A 21,747-nucleotide genomic window follows, 5' to 3' on the forward strand; every position below is an offset into this window, starting at 1 on the left:
TCATACAGAGTACTTTTACTGCCCTAGAAAATCCCCCGTGCTCTGCTGATTCATCCCTCCCCACCCCAACCTGTGGCAACCACTGATCTTTTTACTCTCTCCACAGTTTTGCCTTTTCAAGAATGTCAGATAGTTAGAATCATATAGGTGGACTTAAAACTATGGAACTCCTAGAAGATAACATAGGAGAAAATCTAGATGACTTGGATATGGTGAAGACTTATGAGGTAAAACACCAAAGGCATGCTCCATGAAAGGAATAATTAATCAGCTGGGCTTCATTAGAATAAAAAATGTCTGCTCTCTGAAAGACAACATCAAGGTAATGAGAAGACAAGCCACAAACTGAGAGAAAAGATTTGCAAAAGACCTGTCTGATAAAGGCCTCTTATCCAAAATGTACAAAGAGCTCTTAATACTCAACAATATGAAAAGAAACAACCCTATAAGAAATGGGCCAAAAACCTTCACAGACACCACATCAAAGATATGCAAATGAAAAAAAATCATATGAAGACATGCTCTACATCACATGGCATCAGGTAAAATGCAAATTAAAACTACATGATACCATTACACACCTGTTAGAATGGCCAAACTTCAGAACATTGATACCAAACGCTGGAGAGGACGTGAAGAAATGGGAACTCTCATTTGTTGCTGGTGGGAATGCAAAATGGTGCAGCCACTTCGGAAGACAGTTTGGTGGTTTTCTACAAAACTAAACATACTCTTACCATACAATTCAGCAATCATACACTTTGCTATTTACCCAATGGAGCTGGAAACTTATGTCTACACCAAAACTTACATGTTCAGCGTGCAGTTTTATGCATAGTAGCTTTACTTACAGTTGCCAAAACTTGAAATTAACCAAGATGACTTTCAGTTGGTAGATGGGTAAACTGTGGCACATCCAGACAATGAAATATTATTCAGTTCATTTAAAAAAAAATGAGCTATCAAGCCATGAAAACACATGGAGGACAATTAAAAGCATATTATTAAATGAAAAATGCCAATAAGAAAAGAATGTATACAATGTAATTTCCCCTGTATGAGATTCTGATTTTAATTTTTAATCTTTCATTTTTCTAAATTTTCTAAATTTTGCCCAATGATCATCTATGATTTCTAAGTCTAAAAAATGAAGGCAACCTATTCTGTGTCCTGCATTTTGTTGAGTGAATTTCCCAGCAGGGGATGAACAAGCTGGAATATCTATTTTCACCCTCACCTACCTCGGGTCTTCATTTGTTACCTGAATCAGATCAGGAAACACTGTACAGGTTTTTCTCCACAAAAGAGAGTCTTGGCCAATACCCCTCACTCTCCAGAAGTGTTTCTGAGACTGAGTCACCATCCTTGTATATCCAGATCACAATTTTACCAAAGGTCCCAAATGTCACTTTTTTAAATCCAAAGGCTTATCCTGTTTACTGGAGGCCCCAAAATCAACCTTGAAGGTCCCAAGCCTATTTTGTCATTTGTGAAATAAAGGTAAATATTTACTTCACAGCTGGATTAAAAGACAAAGCTGGTAAAAGCTCTCACTGTATATTAAATGTATCAGGCAGGATAAGCTTGGTAATAAACAACCCCAAAATCTGTGAATTAAAACCACAAAGTTTGACTTCTTACTACACAACACATATATCGCAGGTCAGCTGGGGCCTCTGCTCCTGTGACCCTCACTCAAGGGCCCAGGCTGCGGCAGACTCCAGTGCCATGGTCCACTGTATTTGAGCAATGGAGAGAAAACAAGGCACCTAATACTCTAGCTCTTAAACCTCCCCCCAGGAATGGTCCACATCATGTGGCTTTCATCCCATTGGCCAAAACAAGTCACATGACTGCTACTGAATTAAAAAAGGATAGGGAAGTACAATCCTACCAAGTGTCTAGGAGGCTGAGATAAGCAATACGGGCAAATAGCGAAGTAACTCCCACAGTAGACTTTCATAAATGTTTTTTTTTTTTAAATAAGAGGAAGTACTTATTTCAAACCCAGCTGTATGGCAGAGAGGTTTCTAATGTGCCAGGCATTGCACTAGGTAAAATTTACAGTGGGAAATCAATTTCAGTGATTTTTTCCAAAGCCATGCAGCTAGTGCGGGGCTAGAACCAGGATTTGACAGATTATAACCTATCCACTAGGTCCATGCCTGTTTACACCACCCCGTGGTTACTTACATCTGAAAGCCTGTTTCCTCCTCATCTACCAGAAGTAAGTAATAGTGATTCTTGGGGCTCTTTCTGCGGGAGGGATGGGATGTCCCACAATGGAAGGGTCAGGGCTCTGGGAGATGGGGCAGCATGTAGTGCCCCATGCTGGCCAGAAATGGTGCCCGGAGGGGCCCTGGAGCTCGTCTCGCATTCACAAGTTAGGGGAGGGGGTGGTGGGAGCAAGGATGTCCAGCGTATTCTGCAAAACCCGGCTGATCCCCGGGCCACTCAGGTATTGGACGACACATGTCCCCTCACTCAGCCATTAGAGAGGTTGTGCACCATTATCTAAGTGTAACAGACAAGCCCTGACACATTCAGCCAGCTCCTCACCATCATACACACGTGCACACACATACAGAGTCACCTCTAGACAGGTCATGCCCACTGCAGTCACAGCACCACACTGAGTCCATGCCACATGCCGAGTATGCTTTACCCTTAACCTGATTTATAGCCATCCACATGCACAAGTGTTCTGCTGAACCCTACGAAACTGCCATTCTGTCGGCAACTTCCTTTGGCTCAGACTAATGCACACACCTATATAAGCCCCACCTGTCTCACACACCTGTACACAACCACACATGCACAAATACCCACCCATACCCACAACATGCACGCACACAATGCACATGCACCCGCACCACTGGTGCACAGCTTGTTCCTGCCCCCCTCCCGCCCCCGCCCGCCCCACTCCCTGACCCAGGCCACCAGCCCCAGGCAGTGAGTTTAATCACTGTCACTGCCAAGGCTGCTGTTAGAGCTCAGCTCTAACCATCCAAGAAATCAGGGATGGGGCTTGGCCTCTGCAGCCTGGCTTTCCCTCAGCAGCTGTGCTCAGTGTCTGCCCCACCCCCATTCCATCACTGCACTTGTCCTTAACCCCAGACTCCCCACTCTCCTGCTGCCCTCAGGCTGCAGGGCCTGATGCGCCCCAGCTGAAAGCCTACCCACACATCAGGCAGAGGAACCCAGCTCTCTGCCTTAGACGTTTCACTCTATCTTAAATCTTTGCACAAAAAGTGACTGCTACTGAGGTCTGGGGCCAGTGTCAATGACAGGGGAGGCCCCCAGGGCTCAGGGCTACCAAAGGGGTCTGTGGAGATATTTACCGAGCGCTAACCCTGTGTCAGGCCCTGTGCCAGGCACTGAAGATGGGGTGATAAAGAAAAACAGAAGACGTCCCTAATTATGTGCTTCTCACATTCTAGGGGTATGGCGGGTGGGAAGGTGGAAACAAAAATACTTTTTTTTAAAAAAAAGCACAATTAAACATAAAATTTCAGCTCTGTTCAGTGCTATGACACAGAGGTACATGGAGATATAATGTATATCTCAAGCTCCTCATCTGTAAAAGAGGATGAGATTAACAACCTACCAGGGTCAATATGAGGATTGAGTGAAATAATACATATAAAGTATTTATAACAGATCTTGGCACAAAGTTTATTAACATAATCAGAAAGGTTAATAAGGACTTCCACATGAATGTGGCAGTTGAACTGATACCTGAAGGATGACTGGGAATTAAGGAGATGAAGGGGAGAGGACAATGGGAATGTCACGTGCAAAGGCCCTGTGGCAGGAGAAAGCATGGGCCACCTCAGAAACTGGCAGAGGCTCTGCTGTGTTCAGTACAAACAGTGAGGAGATAGTTGTCCACCCTGAAGATGGAGGGGCTATAAGATACAAGATATGTGGGGTCTTGAAAGCCATGGCCACAAGTTGGCATTTGTGGAACTTCAAGTAAGCACAGTGGAGAGCCAGCACAGATTTATAAGCAGATAGTAATGTGATCTCATTTACATTTTGAAAGACCACCCTGGCTGAAATGGAGAGAACAGATTGAAAGGTGACTACGTCCACTTTTAATGGGACATCTGGGGAAACAACCCAAGTTACATGGTGCTGATAGTGACAGTTGTTAGGAATTCATTGACCTAGTTTGGGGAAAGGACAGAAACGTGACCAAACAGACCCAAGATGGGGTTAATTCATTGGTGGGGGTAGAGGGAAGTGCTTCTCCAATGCACAGAGAAGCATAGGGATGCTGTCCCTACAACCATTTGGGGAATGGAGGTCCTGAATGGGAGCATGAGGACAGGTGACTTCAGGTCCATCAGGTAAGCAGCAGAGTCACAACCCCAAGACTTTTGTATGATTGGAGCAGGGTCCAGGCAGCAGATGGAAATGAAAGGCCCTGGCTCCTGGCCCCTGGCCCCTGGCCCCTGGCCCCTGGGGAATGGTGCTGAGAAGAACAGAACTGATGAAGCTAAGGTGCTGGGCCTCCGGCCATAAGACCAGGAGACTAAGGCAGAAACCCAGGTCATCCAATGTTCCCTTGAAGATAACAGGTGTCCTTCCATCTGGTTTTCTCTGACTGGCTGGGAAAGGTTGCCTGGAATTCTGTGTGGAGAGGGATTGTGAGGTCAAGCTTAGTTCTGATGAGACAGAGTGTTGTGCATAAGAGGTAGGAACCGGGGGCACATGTACCATATATTTATCACCCTCAAGCTATGACTGTATTCAGCAAACTCTTGAGGTTGTGAGGGGCAGAGACCCAATTCAAGTAGTATAAACAAGTAAAGGAACACAGTGGCTCATCCAATGAGAAGTCTGAACACAGCAGAATTCAAGTCGAGCCATGCCTGTCCTCGCTCTGACCCTCTCTCAGTCTCTTGACTTTGCTCACCTCTTCTTGGTTCTGTCCTTGGGTGGGCTCACCTCTTAAAGGGTGAACAAGATGGCCTATGGCAGCCCCAGCTGTAGTCTGTCCTTAATTAAGGCTTCTAGTCCAAAGAAGTCAACATCGTCATTCATGGTACAGCCAGCAAACGTCCCAACAAAGACGGATTGGTCTGGCCTGGAACACTTGCCCACCTCTTGGTGGGAGTGATGTCAGCCCCCAAAAGCCATATGAGCTGAGCAAGATACTTATAGATCAAGATGCTTGTCAACAAAAGGATACGTAGTTTCCTAAAGAAACAGGGTCTGGGCAGACAAAAAGAAGACATATATCACACAGGGTTAAGGTCACCAACCCATGTCACACGTGTGGCACTGGGGCTAATTCCAGGCTCACCTATTGAATGTGCCCACAAGTTCCTCTCTCCAGAGGCTGCTCAGGCAGCGGAAGCTTTGCAAGGCTTGGGCTGGTGCAGACAGTAACTCTCACCAAAGCTTCAGGGCACCATAGTCAAAGCAGCACACAGAGCTGAGAAGCTGGTAGAAAGGGACTGTTAACGGCCAGAAAAGAGAATCCAAGCAGGTTGCCAAACCAAGGGGACCAGAAGCAGACATAGCAAGGCCAGCTTGCAACAGGCACAGGAGAGAGAAAAAAGCAGAAGCCGGAGGGTCAAGGGAGGAAGCAAGTGGGCAGTTCTGCTGGCCTCCTGGACCGCTCTTGTGGATGGCTTTTGCCTCCTTCTCCTCCCTCCTGGTTGAGGCCAACCTCATTCCTGTTCCCGGAATTCTGTCTGGCCACTGTGGCTTCCCTGAGGCCATCTTCCACCAGTTCACCTGTCTCTCAGGATCTCCAGCCTCTTCCATAACACCAGCTCTTTTCTCTCCACGTACACAACAGATGCAAGTCTCTCTCATTTGGGAAAAAAAAAAAAGAAAAATCCTTTCCCTACCCCTGCATTTCCTTCCATTGACAGAAGCATCCCTGAGGTGTGTGAGATGAATGAGGTGGCTTCTGTGACAGTGCTGTTCAAAGCGTGGTCCCCAGACCAGAGCTGCCCGCAGACTGGCTATTGAGCTGTAACAGGTGAGGACACAAATTGAGAGCAAATGTTTAGAAACCTTAAAAACAATTTGTCAGAGTAACTAGATATCCATGGAATCTAATAAAAACAAGTCTGTGTTTTGCATGTCCTTTTATTTCATTTTCCAGTAATCCATTTTACTGTATTTTACAGATGTATCTGTATACAACAGGCTGATAATTAAAAAGAAAAAAAAAACACAGGTCCTCTTACACAGATGGTTTGAGAGGCACTGTGCTATGGGGACCTTATTCTGTGATGCACTGAGGGTAAAAATAGAAAGGTTGCATACGAGTAAGTAAGGGGATGGAAGTTGGTACAAAGGAAAAATTTGTTAAGTTCCATAATCCAAAAGAATCAGTGTATTCCCCTCTGAGGCTTGTGAAGCACCTTGACTTTAAAAACATTTCCTGAGCCCTGGCTGGCATAGTTCAGTGGATTGAGCATGGGCTGCGAACCGAAGTGTCGCAGGTTCGATTCCCAGTCAGGGCACATGCCTGGGTTGCAGGCCATGACCCCCAACAACTCCACATTGATGTTTCTCTCTCCCTCTTTCTCCCTCCCTTCCCTCTCTAAAAAATAAAATAAAATAAAATCTTAAAAAAACATATTTTAAAAAAAAGCATTTTCTGCAATATTATCTTGGAACCCTAAGGTTTGAAAAGAATCACGCTAGGCTTCAAGACCAACCTCCACCAGCTACTTTTCCCAGCTGGTTCCTGACATCCAGTGGCTATTCAATAAATAATGGTTTGAACAAACCCATTATACAGATCGGTTTCTGTTCTGGTTATCTATTGTTACCTAACAAATCACTGAAACCTTAACAGTTTAAAATAACAACGTATCACGTTTCTGTGGGTTGACTGGGCTCAGCGGGGCAGTTCTCCCTCGGGGTCTCTCGTACTGTGGTAGTTACATGGTGGCTGAGACTGTAGTTATCTGAAAGCTTGGGTGGGTGGTCAAGGTGACTTCTTCACTCATGTGTTTGGCACCTCGGCTGGGGTAGCTGGCAGAGATGGGGACCTCCTGGACGTTTCTGTCCACATGGCTGCTCCAGGTGGCTAGCTTGGGCTTCCTTACAGCATGGTGGTCCCAGGGTCCCTGGGCTTCTTGCAAAGCAGATGGCATTCCCCAGAGCATATGTTTGGAGAGGAAGGAGGTAGAAGGGACCAGTTCTCTTAAAGGTTAGTCAGGCCCAGAACTCACTCAGCATCACTTCTTCTATATTCTATTGGTCGAAGTGGTCATGGGGCTAGTCACTCCACCTCTCAGGGGAGAGCAACAGATAACTTCCAGCCATTATTACCCACCACTGCCTCTCTGGCAATATTGCAACCCTTCAGTGGCTGAGAGCAGGGAGAAAAACTTTGCAGATTTTTCATTATAATAATCATTGTTATCTTCACCATCATCACCATCATCACTTACTGTGTACCAGGCTTACTATTCTTGGCACTTAGAGAACGGGGACAGGAGAGAGAAAGAAAAAGAAAAGCCCATTTAATCCTCACAACCATTATTCTTATTGTATGAAAAACGAAACTGAGGTTCAGAGAGGCTAAATGATTTTCCCAAGGTCACACAGCCAGGAAGTGACAGAAATAAGACACAAACCGAAGTCTACATGACTGCAGAGTTCAGTCTTGACCACTGATGAGTCCACTGGCCTTCCCGGCCTTCCATCATGAGGAAAACCCAGAATAGCTCCTCCTGGGCGTTTTTTTCTTCAAAATAATGCCTTGTTCATCAGCAATGAGTTTGGAATGACCTGGCAGCTCAAGAATTGCAAGTCCTATTTCTGCAGGGAGCCCAAGAGGGGCTGCCAAAGGACGGGGTGAGCAGGTAATTAGATTGAATCCACTCTTTGGCTTGGTTTCCTTCCCAAGCAGACTGGCTATTGAGCAATCCATTCTCCAGGCATTAATACATCACCTGGGAGCGCCGAACCATGATGGATGAACCGGGCCATCAGCAGGGCCCACGATGGATGGGTGTCATTCATCACTGCAGGGAGCCGATGGAGCCATGAGTTACTCGGGCCATGGCACCTTCCACCCCCATTGGGGCCACAGCCAGGAGGACAGAGGCTGGGGGAGGGTGGCACAGAGCAAAGAAGACCTCTCTGGGAGATGTGCCAGCAACCATGAGCACATTTTGTCTGAGCCACTCCAAAGGCAGGAGATGTTTAACGGAGTTTGCAGCAGAGACAAGGCGCGTGTCAGGGATGGGAAATGCAATAAATAAGATCACAGGTTTTGGAAATCCCACTTGCCTGGCGTGTGTCTTTGTTCTGTCTTTTCCTTGCTTCATATGCTCAAGCAAGGCATTCACCTCCCTGAAGCTCAGTTTCCTTTTTTCATTCCAGGGGCTCATTTGCAGCTCTCAGCCCCTTGTAGTTAGGCAGGGCCATGCGATGAGTTCCAGTTAAAGAACTATATGCACAAGTAGCAAGAGTCAATGAAAAGCCCTCCTGAGGTTCTTAGCCTCTCTCTTCCCCTGCCAGTAACAACAAAGAGGCCTCATGTTAACACTGAGCTGCAGGATCACAGTAGCCTGGATGGCCGATCACCTAGGAGATAGATGCCCTTGGAGGGTTGCACAGACCCACAGCTGACTGAATCAGAGAGAGATCAATCTTTGTTAGGCTAAGTCACTGAGGATGTGGACTGTTTGTTATGCAGTATAACCTAGCCTTCCCTGACAAATACTCTGTATCAGAGGTCTACAAGGAGCCCAATAGTAAATAGTCTAGGCTTTGTGAATCAGATAGTCTCTTATAGTCTTCTTTGTTTTGTTTTGTTTCATTTACAACTTTTGAAAAACACATAAACTGTTGTCAGCATGTGGGCCTACAAAATAAGCCACAGGCTGGATTTAGCATATGGGTTGATAGTATGCCAACCCCTTGCCCTAACGTGTAAGGTTGCCATGAGAATTAAATAAGATATGAACTGAAGCATTGTTTAATGTTAGATGCTACTATTTTTAACAGTAGTGATAGTAATTATCTATAAATAGTAAATATTTTATGCCAGACACTGCTCTACACACTGGCGATTCTCAATGAACACCACATTACAGAGCTTCCCTTGTTTGTGGTGGTGGTGCTGACATCGTTTCTTCCAGAACAGCTCCAGCAGCCCCCTCTGGGCTCCCTGACTGTCCTCTTGCCCACCTCCAATCTGTCCTCCATGTTGTAGCCATGGGGATTTTTGCAAAGTGGAGATACAACCCTGCTATTCCCCCAGAATGCTTCTCATTCCTCTTAACAGAAATCCCAGTGCCCTTCCTCACCTACAAGTCCCTGTATGGTCTGAGCCCTGACTTCCCCACTCACCTCATGGGTGCCCCCTCCTTCTTCCCACCCAGCACACGGGTCTCCTCTCAGTTTCTATAATACCATATGCCCTTCCCGCCTTGGGGCTTCTGCCAGTGGCTGGAATGACCTTCCTTCATGCCCCATGACCAGTCCTTCAGAGGGCACTGGAGAAGCATTCACTGAGCCCACCCCCATTTAAATAATTCTTCTCACCCCACCTTGAATCTCATTACCATGGATTTTTTTTTCCTTCTTAACACTGAGCACAAGTAAAATAGTCTTTTAATTTCTTTGGTTACCTATTTGTTTATTGCCCCCACTCAGCCGTGAGCTCCCTCAGGATGGGATCTGTGTCTGTTCACACAATGACAGCACCTATGTGTGTCCACACAGGGCAGACGCTCAGTGAATATTTGTTGAACACATAATCCACAGCAAGGAAACCTCCCACCCAGGTCCACAGGCTCCCCATGACCATGTTGACACGACCCCCTCCCACTACCCTCACCACCCACCCAGCCACGTGCTCACACCACTCACACCTTCGCAAGGCCACTGTCACTTTACCTGCAGCCCTCTCCCCACACTGACTCCTAAGAAAACTCCAGAAGCAGAGAAAGTGTCCTCTGTGTCTTTGTGTCCTCAAGATTCAGGACTGTGCCCTGCACTGGGCAGGTGCACGGGAAAGGTTGATGATGGTGCAAAAACTCCTTTTCAAAGCAGTATTGCAGACAAGGTTGGTGGGGGAGGGGCAGGAGAATCTCACTGATGTCATCTCAGAGTCACACGAAGGACCTTTGAGAAATCAAGAAGAATATTAGAGAAGCCAAAAGATAAATAATGTATTGATTTTCCAAGAAAAAGAAAGTCAGATTCAATCTCGAGAAAAATCCTAGACCTTCCTATTAAATGGTCAGTTGGCAACTAATTTACAAAGAATGAGGCAATTACCAGGAGCTAATGTCCATCCCTAGAGAATACTTGATGAAATTATTCTAATTTTCTTTTTGACAAGGTGCCCATGCTTGCGACTGATAATATCTGTATTTCAGACAAGTGTTCACTTGACAAGTATTTATGGAAGGGACACCCTAGGCAGGCCTTGTGCTTGTACTTCAGACTCAGTGTGAATAAAACAGGCAGAACTCCTGTCCCGCTGGGGGCCGCACGTGGAATACGGCTCAGCCAGCATGCAGCCAGGTAACGTCAATGGCAATGAGCTTGCAGAGGAAAACCAAAGCAAGCCGAAGAGATAGGCTGATGAGCAGGCAGGTCAGAGAATCGAGTAGCGTGTTTTGGGAAAGATGTCACAAAGCGGATATCGTGGCTAAGACTGAAGGAGGTGGGCGGAGGGGGCCAGGCAGGTATGTGGGGCTGGAGCATCCCGGGCTGAAGGAACAGCCTGGGCTGAGGTCAAAGGGGTGTGTGCAAGGCTGTGTGAGGAGCAGCCAGGGGGAAGGTGAGGGAGAGGAAGGTAAGGGAGAGCAGGTGTAGAACGAGAGTTTGGCTTTAACTAAGAATATAGAAGGCCTGTGGCCTGGGTCTACGTAAATGCAGCAACTCGCAGTCAAGCAAGACAGGAGAACATGCCCCTTAAATGTTTCTTGGAAACATTAATGAAGTAAATAAGTGAATGGGAGAATATGGTAAAAGACAGCTTTAAAAATCAAAGACCTGGGTTTAATACACAGCACCTACAACCCAGCAACTCCAGTCCTAGATATATACCCAACAGAAAAATGGGCTGGCTCACGCAAAGGCATGGACTCTAAAATGTCCAAAGCAGCACTGTTCACAATTTCCAAAACTGCCCATCGGCAGAAGAATGGGTGAGACACTGTAGTGTACGCACACCGTGGAAAACCCCACAGCAAAGGCAGTGAATGCTACACAGCTTCGTGCTATAGTATGTATGAATCTCACAAAGATAATGGGAACGAAAGAAGCCAGAAGCAAGAGTTTCATACTATGTGATTCCATTTATGTAAAGTTCAAAAATGGGCAAAACCAATGTGTGCTGTATATCCAGGAGAGTGTGGGGCTCAGTTCCTGATCTGGGTGCTGACTAACTACACAAGAACGAGCAGTTTGTGAAAACTCATCGAGCTACACAAGTGGGCTCTACATACTTTTCTGTGTGTGTGCTACACTTCCAAAAGTTACTCATAAAAATAAGTAGTTGCATTTAGACAAAAACCAATAAACTAGCATGACTTAGTTATTTTTAAAAAAGGCCTGGGTTGGTTCAGGTTTTAGTACTTGTTAGCAAAGTAACTGAGCACATTACATAGCCTCTGTTTCCTTGTCTCATACAGGGTGGCCCTAACTAAAACCGGCTGAGTCTATCACAGAGCTAATGTGACGGTCCAATGGAAAATACACACAAAAGTCCTTTAGAAAATAACTCTCATCATACTAATGTTCGCCGTTTCTAAGAAACACTCCCCCCCCCGAGGGGGTGCTCAATAACGATCGAAGACTATGGAGGTGGACCATCGGCTCAGTCCTTGCCATGTTCTCTCATAGCTTTCTACGTTACTTGAGTGAAGACTTAGAAGATGAACACTTCCCTTCCAAGGGCTGAGAAATAACTGAGTTGGCAGAATGAAAAGGATCTCAACAGACTGGAAGGTTGGGTCCAATCCAAGAGAAGAAATTCCACAGGGATCGTTCTAGGGTCACACCTTGAGGCTCAAGGCATATGTGGCCTCCGCAGAGGCTCCAGCTCAGGACAAAGAACGTGAAAGCCTGCTGACCCTCCTGTGAAGTGGAGGGTTGTTTGGGCACAAATAGGAACATGGGTCATGGGAGCAGTTTCCTCTTCAGTCCTCAGTGCAGCACAGAGCGCACCTGGAGCCCTGTGCCTGGTTCAGGGATCTGCCCTTCCCCGTCCCAGCCCAAGCCAATGCTGACAAAACTGTGTTTGGCAGGGCACTAACAAGGTGGTAGCAACCGAGGTGGACGTGGTTTGGACTGCCCCTCACCCCAGCCTGGACTCCCAAAGACGGACAGGAGAACATCTGGTTTCTCTATCCCCCTTGGTGTGACAGCCCAGTCGTCTGTCACCAATGCCTCAGTTTCCCTCAGCAGAGATGGGCTGTGGGGCTTGGTTCTATTATCAGACTTGGTTCCAGTCCCCAGAAGAGTCTAGAGGCTCAGAGCCAACAGGGGGCAGGGCAGGAGACATTCGTGGCCAATACCTGGAACAACCAGTCACAACCCAAATCCCCTTCCTCGGAACACAGGTCCTGCTATTTTCTCTCATGGCCCTGTTTTTAGGGAGAGGCGAAACCTGAGTCTGCCTTTGGGACGCACCTGCTGGGGGTTATTCCAGACCTAGGCACTCACAGGAGAGTCACAGCTGGGGTGGGTCCGGGCTTGAGGCTCTCTGAACCTCAGCAGGAAGCAGATGGGAAAAAGAGCAAGCTAGGCCTGTGCAGGCAGGAGGCTGCCCACCTACCTGGCTGTGGCCCTGGCCCCCAGGTAGTGAGGTCAGCAGTCCAGTGCCCAGTGCCCAAAGAAGTAGAGCAAATTCAGCACCACTCAGCCTAGGTCAGCATTCAGAAGGCTCTAACCCAGAGCAAGACACAAGACAGTGTCTGGGGACAGAGAGACAGGGTCCAGTAGGACGGGGGAGTGACCAAGTTGTCGTTGACCAGGAAGTTGTCAGTACTGCCACATGACCAGAGAAATGGCACTGTCAGCGAGTGGCTAAGGAAGGCTAGCACCTGGTAGACATTAGGTCACGCCCAGGACTAAGGCAGCAGGCGAAAGGTCAGGGGACAGAGGCAGTGGCTCCCTTACCGACCCTGTTTGTACGGAGCCAAGGCCTTGGTGGGATCTGCCAGGTGTGGCAAGGCTTCTGGAAATGGCACTGCCCCATCTTGGGCCAGGGACATGGCCCTCCCTGCCAGGCCCTGTCACTGGCTGTGCCCACCATCCACCACCTGGTATTGAAACATCCCTCCGGAAAGCTGACCATTTAGAGAAAAGTCGAGCCCCATCTCTTTGTTTGCCAGGAGAGGAAATCCTACGACAGGAATCTTGGAAAGCCTCTCCTGGCAGCTTATGTTACACTGGCCTCTCTACCCTCCCACAGAGGCCCCCCCCACCCCCCCACCCCCCGCCTCTGACTCCCAGCGCCAGCTCCCCTCACCCAACTCCAGCACGCTGGCACCTCAGCAAATGGTCACATTGCAGATGATCCCAGTGAAAACAGAACAACACAACTCTCCAAATGCTGGTTCATTAAAACCCACTCCTGCTTTTCTTTTTTTCATCCCAACTCTAGGGCATTTCCCGAACTCAGACAGACTTTTTCACATCAGTTGCTTTTGACCAGGTTTCCCAGTGGCCCACTCCAAAGGGGAAAACGCAAGACTCACGATTTCCCCTGGACCTGAGGATCAGGGTTCCAGGCTGCTCTCTGGGGAGGCAGACTTTGCTGTTGTGTTACTTTTGTGCACGTTAAAAATTTTAAAATCATAACAAAGGTTGGCTTCTGTAGTTACGCCTGCTGAGGCCTCACAATGCTTGCTGTCGTAGAGGGGCTGATTACCTAACTCCATTTATCAAAGTGTCACTTCTCTGACAGGCCCTAATAAATATCCTGCCAGAGACCCCGCACCTGGCAGCCGTGCCACTCGGCAACACGCCGCTAACCTAATTTGCTAATTGCTGCTTTCCCCATTAATTCTAGTCCTGTCTTGTTTGGTGTTGACATGGAGGAAAAAGAAATAGAGTGGAAAAAACAGACAAGAAAGAAAATATCTCGGGGTCCCCCGCATCCAGCCCGCCCCCCAACTCCTTCACACAACCACTCACACTCACACCTAAATACCAACTTCCTTCCTCTCCTTTTCTCATCATGGCTGGTGGAGATGAAACATTTAAAGGTGCAGGGTCCGATTTCCCAAACCAAAAATCAAGGCACGTGCCAGATGACAGGATATGAGGCTGACAATGGAGCAGTGGTAGAAATACAAGGGACCAGTGGTTACTATACATAATGCCATTCTAATCAATACAGTGGCCTTTTGGTAGAGAAGAGATCAAACAGGGCATCAATGGGTTAACAAGTCCAGCCAATGAGTGCTTGAATATGGCCACATCCCAGAGCCCTCCAGCCTTGGTCCCTGGTTCCAGCCCCTCCCTGTGTCCCAGGGGAACTCTCCCTCCCTTTAGGTGTCACTCTAAGGCGGTGATGTCCAAGGTACAGCACAAGATAATGCCTAAGGTCAGACTCTCCCAGCCAGGACTGGCTCTCCCAGACACGGGGCTAGCCACGCCCCTATTCCTCAACCCTTTGACTCCTGTTAGAAGCCTCCAGTGATGGAGACATCCCTGTGGGCTGTTTGATTCTAGATCAGTGTAGATGAGCCCACGGGTTCAAAGACCTGTTGGAGAGGCAAAGGTGGAAAAGGAGAAGCTTCCAGCCACAACCAACAAGGATGGAAGACACATTCTCTTCTCTGAGGTGATGAAAGCTTCCATCAAAAAAAGGGATCTGGCCCCCTCACTCCCCCAGGGGTCTGGACATGACCTCCTTCCTGGCACATGTGAGCCTTGGGCATTCGGCGAGTGACCTAGCTCTTAGGAAGTAGCTGCTGGAGCCAATGGTAGACATTGTTCCCAGATGCAAAGCTATGTGATGAGTGAATAACCCAGGCTTCTGGGTTCTCACCTTGACAAGAATGAGCTCTCTGGCAGTTTACGCCTGGCTCCAGCCTGGAGAGGACACCCAATTCTTTGTCCCTGCTCACAGCACAGAACATTTATCCTCATCACGAAGAGAGGATTGGTTGAGAGAGGGCAATGGAGCAGCGAGGAGGCAGAAACTAGGGAGAGGCCACAGCCTGAGAGTAAGTCAACAAGTCCTCCATTCCTTGGCTCTGTGGCCAGGTAACCACTGAGGGTGGTGGAAAGTTTAGGTCACACACACTGTGGGCAGGAGACCAAGGACAATGTCTACGTACATGTTCAGCTGTGTGCACAAAGCTGTGTGCCAGGCCCGTGTGTTGAGAAACAAAGCTCATGTGAGCTCGTGCCAGAGTGTCTCGGTCCAAGCATGCCCATGTAATGGTCTATCTACATAACGACAAGTATGCCTGCACAGAGAAATGGAGACATGCCTCTGTATAATGTGCAGGGCTACAATATCGGACATTAGATCCAGGCACAGACTTTTATGAATGTTCCCAATTTCCCACACTCAGTCTCAAAGCAAGTGAGACTACATCAGTACTAGGACCATGTGCTTGGAACACCCCTACCCTTCTTCCTGTATCTAGAAAACTTCTATTCCTACTCCAAAGCCCAATTCCATTGTCCCCCTCCTCCCTAATCGGCCTCCACTGAAGAGTCTATCACAGGACTTCTGTTCCATAAGAGTTTTCACAACACATTCCAGTTATCGGTGTGCCCACATTTCCCCTTTCCTGGTCCCTGACATCCTCCTGCGGGCACTGTGTCTTATCTCTTTCTGCAGCACAGCACCTGGTTACTGACACGCAGCAGGTGGAATAAACGTTTGCAGAATGAGCTGTTGACTACTGGCTCTCAGATCCAGCGCTGGGCACTGGGGTCACACGTCCTTGGATCAGGTGCCAGCTACAGTGCAACACAAAGATGTCTGGGCACTCCTAACTCAGCTAGGGTCTCCAAAGACGTCAAGCAGGTAAGCATTTAGAAGCCATCTCCCTTCTTTTCACCACAGTCGAGAATGAGGGGAAGGCCGGAGAGTAAATAACTTTGGCCTTGGGGACTATGTGATCTCTGTGGCTTCTGCTCAGCTCTGTCACTTGAAAGCAGTCATAGACAATACATAAGCAGATGGGAGTGGCTGCAGTCCAATAAAACTCCACAGTCTACCAACTTCTGGTCTAGAATTGCAAAGGAAAGGGAAGAGAGGCTCAGACTCACACCACTGACAGCGGTGGCCTCTAGTCACCAAGACGGCCTAACCCACCGGCACACCTTCTGGGAAACACACAGCCAGACCCCACCCCACATTCAACCTCAGGCCAAAGCAGAGTCCCGCTGGAGGCTGAGGACAGGGCCGTTGTGTGTGGTTGCCCAGGCTTTACACCGCACAAATCCAGGGGCTGCTGTTCATACAGACTGTGAGTTGGACAACCTCCTTGTGGGTCAACCCTGCCTGAGAGTCACCAAGAAGCCCCATACCATGTGGAAGAGGGACTGGCTGGTGGGGGCAGCATGCCCTCCTGGCCATTATTTCACTAGTTCAAATACTTGATGGACAAGGGTATCCCCCCCAAGATAGGGACTATGAGCCACTGCTTCTTTGGGAACAGTTCAATGGGGGCTTTCACGGTACAGAGGCAGTTTAAGAGTGACGGGTGCCATGGCAGTGAGGGGTGCCAGGGCTAGAGGAGCACAGACTGTACAGGGCTATGGGGACTAAGGGAAAGCTGCTTCTCTTAAAGCTTAAAGGACGTGTGACCTGGGGACACAGGTCTGCCTGGGCCAGTGTGCCTGTGCTGAGGCCCCTGGGTGCGCGGGGTGCCAGGGGTCAGCAGAGGCCTCTGGAAGTATCCAGCCCCTCACCCCACCTAAGAAACGTGACTTGGGTCTGGGAAGGAGGTGGAATCCACCAGCATCTTCACAGGCCGCAGGACCCAGCCCCTCTGAGACAGCACAGAAACCACCCCAGGACTCGCCCCGCCCCCAAAGGCCCCCCAAACTGGCCACCGCTGGCCCCCGGTCCTTCCCAGGATAAGCCTGCTGCCCAGACCTCAGCCATTAAACTCCACTGAGCTTCTGTCCAATCGCTACAGATGAACAAAATATTGCCCTGTTCCCAGTTACGTTAAAAGGACCTAGTAAAGAATAATGGCAAAGATGCTCGCAGCCAAAAGCTGCTCTTGATGGCCCTTTAAGCGAGATTTACAGCAGGCATTTAGCAGTGTCCCTGGAACATTTGCTGGCACCGATCGGTGGAAGGATGTGCGTGGCGCCTCCCCGGGCCAGCAGGCAGGGCCATCCTTCATTCCGGGCAGCTCTGCCTGCCCCCGGTGCTGTGCCGGCTCCCCCACGGCCCTGCCCCAGCCTAGCTGGGCTGCCTGCTAATAATCCTGGCTGTCAGGTGCCTCAGGACAAGGCCAGCTAGAAACTGTCCTGACACAGAGACGGGGAGGCTGCGAGACATGCTGGAATTGGAAGGACTGAGGCAGGGGCAGGGTGGAAGTGAAAAAGGTAGTGGGAGGTACCCTTCAGGGTACTCTTCAGAATGGAGGCCCTATTAACTTACTCATCCGACATCTATGTATTAAGCTCCTACTAATCGCCGTGCAAATTTGGTACAAAAGTACACAAAACTAGCATGTTTGTTCCCTGCCCTTATGAAACTTATTGTCTAGAGGGGAAGAGCGGTATTAAGCTATCAATAACAATCAAATATGGTCATGGTTTTGATAAAGAGAGTCCAAGGTGTGAGCAAATATGTCCCGGCTTGGGGCCGCCACTAAGGATGCGGGATTTTCTAAGACATGGGCCACAAGCCACGTGTGGCCACTGAGCGCTTGAAGTGTGGCTCCTGCACATTGAAATGAGCTTCAAATGTGAAAGGCTCACCACACTTCGAAGACCTCATAATATGAAAGAGAGAATACTAAACATCCCATTCCCTTCTGGCCTCCTATCAGGCTCAGCCAATAGGAGATCAGAGGGAGAAGGAGAATGAGGCCATGGTAGTCCATGAGTTGCTTTGAATGGGCCCCACCAAGGACCTCAGCTCCTGCCAGGCGGCCAGCTCCACACTGCTCTCCTCACCAGTGGTCCCTTCCTCTGCCCTTGAGTCACTGGGTTAGTAACAGCTTCTTAGCGCTGCCCACACTGGGTGCTGCACCATCCTCTATTGACTCCCTTCAACCTTGTAAATGATCCCACTGTTGAACTCAAAAAATGGGGTTTGAGCGTGACCTCTATGTCTTGCCAAGAGTAAGAGGCTTGGTCCCTGCCCTAGTGGAGTTCACTGTCTGATAGGAAAGACAAGTGATAAACAGGGAAACCAGGTGTGGTGAGTGTCATCAAGGTAACAACTCGTCCCAGTACGCAGGGGCGGCGGGAGGTGGGGATGGGCACCAAATAGGTTGGAATGGTCAGGGAGGCTCCTGGGGATGTTAACAGTTAAGTTGAGGCCCAGAGGGTGAGAATTACCTGAGTAAAGAGCTGTTAGAATGCCATCTAGAACCAAGGAGGTAGGAGTGGATCTGGCCCCAATTCGGCCCCCACAACTTCTCCAATCCAGAGGAAGCAGCCTGAGGAGATGATGGCAAACTCCCCTCAGAGATGCTTGTGTAGAGCCTAAGGGCTCCTTGCTGGCAGTGACACCAGAATAAGGATTTGTCTCCCAGAGAGGCGGGGAGAGCGGCGGTGTGCTGGGGCTGCTTGTCCCCGGAGGGCCTCCCCATCCCTCTCGTGCCCAACCCAAACCTCGGCACAATACCACACTCTGCCAGCCCCGTGCATTGGGAGAACACAGATACGAGTCCTGAATTGTGTGTGACAGTAGGCAGGCAAAATTACCCCATTCTGCACCAGCTCCATGGCAGTGAGGGAAAGAAATGACGGCCAAGTCCACGAGTAAAAGCGGTTGTAACGCACAGTAACTGGCCACTGCAATCAGGAGCAGTCAGGTGTCTGGAATTGCCCAAATCTCTAAGACTTGGAGGGAAGAGCAAGGAGAATTCTGCTTCTGATGAAGTAGGGAGGGGACCACGGATTCCCTTCTTCCTCCAAAGCTGGAATCTCAGGGATCTGTGGCTCTCAGCCCTGGATGCCACTCAAATCACCTAGAAGACTTTTTAGAAGCACCCGTGTCCTGCCCCTGGAGCTCCTGGTATAATCGGTCAAGATCTAGTGTTGTCCACATGGAGAACCACAGCTAAAAGCAACTGAAGGGTCAGAAGCCAATTCAGAGAAACGCCAGGGCATCCCAAGGGACCACTGGAACGAGGTTCAACCTGAGGAACACTCTCTAAGATATTGTCAAGCTTCACAGCGAATCAGGATCATTTGGGTGCTTGAAACATGGATTCTCAGTCTATACTCCGAAAGGGTCTGACTGCGTTCATCTTATGGGGTGTAGGAATGTGCACCGTGAATAAACCCTCACATGGATTGGGGAAAACCAGTGGAATGGGGAAAAAACTATCTGGGGAGAGTGCTAAATACCCCGATTGCTATCAGGTATCACCACTAACAGTGGAACCCCCACTTGAGTGTTGATAGTCTGGGGGAGGTCAGCACCTGGGCAGAGGGAATAGCTGGGTGGGCCTCATCCTGGAGTCTTTGGTTTTGGAAACTAAGGCCAGATGAATAGAGCGTGTATGGTGAGAGTGCGGAGCAGCTTAAATACTGGAATGAATGATTCCTGGTCAACAGAAAAGGGGTAGTGTTTTGCAGGGAGAGAATGAGAACCTCAGAAAGAAGGAGTGAGGTCAAGGGGGAGAGGGTGTGAAAATGCCCGCTTTCTCCTCAGGGTGGCTGGACGTAGAAGGGGAGGGGGAGAGGGAAGGCTCTGGTCCTTGAAATTCGGAAGTTAACCAACTCCGAGCAGTCATCTTTTATGGGCATTTTAGATTCATTTAGTAGCGGTAATTACCAGGGCAATATGTGAGTAAATTAACGCCCATTTGCAATGATATAAAAAACAACTGAGGCTCAGGGAAGGGCCCTGACTTGCCCAGCACCACACTGCCAGGGCAGGCGGCCCCCAGAGGTCTTGAGCATGGACGTGGCTTGACTGCCAGACCAGCACTCACTCCGTCACTGCAGCCCCTCCCAAAAAGGACAGAGGGAATTGGACGCCATCACTGCAGGAAAGGAAATAGGGATCTGAACTCCATAAAGAATTCATCAGAAGAAAACACCCAGGGAAAGATAGACTAGGAAAAGGCAGCAGAACTACAACTGGAAAAAAATGAACAGAGGGACTTTCCTTCCACAAACGACTGAGTGCTCAGTGTATGCCAGGCTCTCTCCTAAACTCTGTGGACACACAAGTCAACAAGAAAAGCAGAGTCCTTGACTTTGTTAAGTTTACACCTAGACCAGGATGGCAAAAAATGACCTTTGTACCATCGCTTCCCCTCTCTCTGCGTCCCTGACAGACATCACTAGTCAACCAACCACAGCATCACTGGCCTTACAATTCTTTTCTAAGGTGCCTGCTGCCAATCAACTGAGGGCAAGCATGTGAGACGAAAGCTCTTTGTCATCCAATTTGGACTTTAGGGTTTTGACAAGGATTCTCTGAGTATCTACCAGACGTCAAACACTCTAGGGATTTGTGAAGTGTGGGGTCCCGTGTTATCAATGAGGGGGCTGCTGCCCAGAGGGGACCAGACCGTGCTAACGGGACTTCATAAACACCCAGGCCTGCTGTATGGAGCCTTTCATCAGAGCCCCGAGCATAGGAGCAGGAGTTCCTCGAGAGTCTTCTTCAACTCCATGGAAGTGTAATAGACAAATAAAACTATAAAGTATTTAAAGGGTACATTGTGGTGATCTGATATACGTATTCAGGGGGGAAGGATTCCCACCATCTAGTTAACAACACATCCATCACCTTTATTTATTTATTTATCTATTCATTTATTTTTCTGGTAATAACATGGAAGTTCTACTCTCTGTAAATTCAATAATACAATACAGGGTTTTACATTAGATCCTCAGACGTTATTCATCTTAGGGCTGGAAGTGTGTGCCCCTTTACCAACCGCACCCTGTTTTCCCCGCCCCAGCAGGAGTTTTGAAAGCATGTCAGGAATCTGTGGCTGAGAAACTCTATTTGTCAGTCTCAGCGGGAGCCCTGAGGGCATGGCTTCCTGAGCCGGTCTGCTTCCTCCCACCCCCTGCCCCGCCCTGACCTCCTGCCTTCCTGGTCCGACACTCCTCCGAGCACCTTCAGGAGGCATGGCATGAAAAGAAACCGTGGTTCCACTCCTGCTGTGTCCACCCAGAGTAGAGAAGAGGCCCTCCCGACCTAGCTGGGCCTGGGGCCTCCCCAGTCACTCAGCCTCCGTGCCTCCCACCAAGCCAGGCGTCCCTGAATGAGGGTCCTCACTCACACTGTGCTGCATGTAGGGATCACCTGTGAAGCTTTGGAAACTGCCACTCCCTGGCCCCATCCCAAACCAAGGGCATCAGACAGACCCTGCTGGGACCCTGCATCAATGGTTTTAAAGCTCCTCCAGTGATTCTAGCACGCCAAGTGGGAGACCACTGTCCGAAACTGCCCGGCCACCTCCCCTTCGCAGGTCCTGGCAGCAACGTGCTCAGAGTGGAGTCAGCTCTGTGAGGCGATGTCCGAGGTGCAGACAGGCAGCCAGCCTGCCAGCTGCTCGCCCTCCAAACCCCAACCCCTGCCGGGCTCAGCGCCGAGCCAAGCCAGGCCTGCTCCCCAAG

Source organism: Phyllostomus hastatus, unplaced genomic scaffold (genome assembly GCF_019186645.2).
Source record: "Phyllostomus hastatus isolate PE091 unplaced genomic scaffold, TTU_PhHast_1.1 phas_contig_17, whole genome shotgun sequence".
NCBI classification, from domain to species: domain Eukaryota; kingdom Metazoa; phylum Chordata; class Mammalia; order Chiroptera; family Phyllostomidae; genus Phyllostomus; species Phyllostomus hastatus.